This window comes from Pristiophorus japonicus, chromosome 23 (genome assembly GCF_044704955.1).
Source record: "Pristiophorus japonicus isolate sPriJap1 chromosome 23, sPriJap1.hap1, whole genome shotgun sequence".
NCBI lineage: Eukaryota > Metazoa > Chordata > Chondrichthyes > Pristiophoridae > Pristiophorus > Pristiophorus japonicus.
This window is the reverse complement of record NC_091999.1, coordinates 63,152,803-63,156,961: the sequence shown is the minus strand read 5'-3', so window position 1 is coordinate 63,156,961 and position 4,159 is coordinate 63,152,803. Positions and strand designations below refer to the sequence as shown.

Here is a 4,159-nt window from a genome sequence, read left to right as displayed (position 1 = left end):
TTGTTCTGTCTGTGGGGAAAGATTACAAACATCAGCTTGACTAAAAAGCACTGAGACACATACACCCGAGTGAGAGTGTATCAGTGCACTGATTATAGAAAGAGCTTTAACCAGTCACACAGCCTGAAAAACCATCGCACCATTCACAGCGGGGAGAAGCTGTAAACGTGTTGTGTGTGGAGGAGGCTTCAACTGATCATCCAACCTGGAGAGACGGAAGCACACCCGCACCACAGAGAAAACATGGAAATGTGGGGACTGTGGGAAGGGATTCAGCTACCCGTCTGCGCTGAAAATTCATCAACGCAGTCACACTGGGCAGAGGCCGTTCACCTGCCCCGTGTGTGGGAAGCGATTCACTCGATCATCCGAACTGCTGAGACACCAGCGTGTTCACACTGGGGAGAGGCCATTTACCTGCTCTGAATGTGGGAAGGGATTCACTGTGTCATCCAGCCTGCTGAAACACCAGCTTGTTCACACTGGGGAGAGACCGTTCACCTGCTCTGAATGTGGGAAGTGATTCACTCGGTCATCCAGCCTGCTGAGACACCAGCGTGTTCACACTGGGGAGAGGCCATTCACCTGCTCTGAATGTGGGAAAGGATTCACTCAGTCATCCGACCTGCTGGCACACCAGCGAATTCACACTGGGGAGAGGCCATTCACCTGCTCTGAATGTGGGAAGGGATTCACTGTGTCATCCAGCCTGCTGACACACCAGCGAGTTCACACTGGGGAGAGGCCATTCACCTGCTCTGAATGTGGGAAGCGATTCACTCGGTCATCCAGCCTGCTGAGGCACCAGCGAGTTCACAAGTGACTGCAGTGGTTGGATTCTGCTATCATTGCTGCTGTTAATCACATCCCGACTGAATCGTGTCAATTCCGACAGTTGAAGTTTGTTTCTGCTGATAATAAGCCCGATAACTGGGCTGGAATATAATATTTGATGTTTCAATAATACAGTGTGTCGACATTTAATGTTCCAAGTTAAGAGGAGACTAATTGATGTCCTGTTATTGACTGCACCATTTTGGGGCCTTTTCTCCTTTCTAACTCTGGATTATTTCAGTTCTCATGCCTTCGGTTACTCTCGTAGACAAGTGCCTGTTCCCCATACCTTCCAGAGTGCCGCTCCTCGCCTTGGTATTGAGGGAAGATGTCGATAACATGCCTGGGATCACTAAACACAAAACCCTGTCAGTGAATCCCTTTCAGATACTGGACTTAGCGTGTGTCCCACAGCTTCTCTCTCACCTTCGATCTGTGAATGGAGCATCACGCCTGCAAACCTGGGTTCAATTTAAATTTGAATCCACTAAAGAAATGTATTTATGCAAATACAGATCACATGAATTAATTGGCAAATGTTTTGAGTCAACTAGATGAACACGTAACTGCATCCCGGCCCAATATTCCAGCTCTACATTCACAGGAGAAAGTCTGTTATCAAAATCCCCGAGTAGACAGAATAGAGAACAATGTTAACTCTAAGAATATCTAGCATCTGTTGTAAATATCTTTCAAATCCCGACTGATGCAATCTGGCGTTTTCGTTTCAGTTGAATTGAATGGAAGATGAGAGGGGTGTTGGCATAGGGAACTCAGTTAATTCAGCTTCTGAAAGGTGTCCATGTTTAGTTCATTCCATATCTGGGAAAATGTGGTTGTTATCATTAGAGAGAGATTTCACTGAGCAACAGTTGGTGTTTGCAACCAACTGGCCGTGGATATTTTCATCATCGAATATTTAGATTAGAAATATTATGTTAGAATATGAAGAGTTCAGAGACGATTGGTTTGTGCTTGCCACAGGAAGAGCAGTGTTTTTCCTGCTTCTAACGTTGTTGATGTATATTGAAGAAAATGTGTCTCTGGACTATGCCGTAGCCAAAGACTACCATATTAGACAATGCCAATTCCAGTTGGATAATAGGTTGATGGCATAGCAATAGATCCAGCAGTTAAAACAAAATTATCTCCAGTTATCTGCAGACATCGAATGTTGCAGCATGCTGACAAAGTTGGACTTAAGAATTTAAAGTATTGAGTTAAATTATTGGGATGGATTGTATTAGAATTGAATTGTTGTAGAATGGAAAAGTGGTAAAGTTATGCTAAACTTGTATCGAACCTTGGTTAGACTTTCTGTGTGCAATTCTGGTCACCATATTATAAAAAGTATATGGAGGCACTGGAGAGGGTGCAGAGAAGATTTACAAGGATGAGACCAGAAAGGTGAGCGTATACCTATCGGGAAAGGATGGACAGACCGGGTCGCTCTTCTCTTGAAAAAAGGAGGATGAGGAGTGACCTAGTGTCTTTAAAATGATGAACGGTTTTGATAGAGTAGACACAGTGTTTCCACTTGTGGGGACCAGCATAATTAGAGGTTACCAACATAAGATAGTCAACAAGAAATCAAATAGGGAATTCAGAAGAAACCTCAACCTGGAGAGTGGTGAGAATGTGGAACTCGCTGCCGCAGGGAGTGGTTGAAGCGAATAGTATCGATGTATTTAAATGGAGGCTAGACAAGCATATGAGGGAGAAGGGAATAGAGGGTTATGTGGATAGAGTTAGATGAGGAAAGAAGGGAGGAGACTCGAGTGGAGCATAAACGCCGGCAGGGACTGGTTGGGCCGAACGGCCTGTTTCTGTGTCGTATAGCCGATGTAATCCTATTGTCCAAGTCACACTGCTCGAAGGGGAAGATAAATGACTTGCATCCAAACGCAAATGTAAAATGACAAAATCTGGGCTTAATTTGTTTGTGAAATTAAAATTGATTTTTTGCTAAGCGTCGCTGGTCAAACACATGGGAAGGAAAATGTAGCTGAAAATTGAGATAATTAAATTTTATTTTTGAAAAAGTCCCGTCTCTGTGGTTCTGTCCAAACTATGTATCAGAAATAAGTTTTTGGGGGCGACTGTTATGCTAAAGGTAACTAACATACTTCCTCTTGTGGACTGAATTGCTCTCTGGCATAATTTGGAGAATAAAAGATCCAAGAAGAGGTTCGGTTAAATAAAATTAAACAAAGAAACTGGGTCAAAACTTGGACCAAGTGGGAATGTTTGATCGATGTTTAAAGACAGTATGATAATATTGTATTTGAAAGTCAAGTTCCTCCTGGATCATGAATGAAATGGTGAACACTGTACAAAATGTAATGAGATGAATTGAGTGAGGATATAAGAGGAAAACGAAAGTTATTCCTCCAAATAGAAATGTTTCTTCACTCATTGTTCCTGGGCAAATTGTCATAAATCACCTGCGCACAATCTGGTGTTAATGTAAATTCTTGTTAAAGTCAGGGAAGTGTAGGAAATAGCTAATATTTCTCTGAGATGTTTGTGTCATTGCCTATACTGAACAATAAGAAAACTGAACTTGATCGCCTGGCTACTACCTGAGACATCGAAACCATGCAGAGGGATATGAGCAAAGATCTTCAGACACCCCAGGATCTTTTGATAAGATCACCTCAAATGGCTTGGATCAGATGTCACATGTGGCATGATATTGGGATACCGCTGCGTGTGTGTGTGAACGAGTCTCAGGCATGCTCAGTTATCGACAACAGCACAACATGAAATGTCGAATGTGGCTCAGGAGGCTGAGATAATTTTTTAAACCATCAAGGCCATGACACATTCTCCATAGAGAAACCGACTTTGAAATAATCAGGATAGAGTTAAACACACTGCTACCTGTCAGAGGCATTAGAATTAATGTTAGTGAGAATGCTGATCAAATTAGGATTTCGTTGCAGCTAGAATGGTCATCAATTTCAAGGCCTCCATTAAGTACTCAACAAAGAAAGCTTGGAGAGAGGCTGAAAACGAAAAAAGTCATCATATCTCTGTCTGGACAAGTTGGCCATGGCTGTGTACAGATCAGCTACAAGCTGAAGATGGGAGATAAGGAGACCAGATCTTCCAGGCTCCATAACAAAACATGGATCCAAGAGAGAGGCGATCTCCAGGAGGAAGCAGAGGACCTCAAAAGGGTCAGTTTTGGAATCCGTGATAAACCGAGATATAGATCCTCAAAAGCATAATTTTGGTGGTAATAGAGAAAGTTAATTCAGAGACCATGGTCCAGAACTTAAAGAAGGCTAACTTTGAAGGTATGAGGCGTGAATTGGCTGAG

General features: G+C 42.8%; 1 pseudogene; it reads left to right on the top strand.

Annotated features, from left to right (window-relative positions):
- Positions 1 to 409: 409 nt before the first annotated feature.
- LOC139235569 (zinc finger protein 664-like) lies at positions 410 to 1,358 on the top strand (annotated as a pseudogene).
- Positions 1,359 to 4,159: the final 2,801 nt, after the last annotated feature.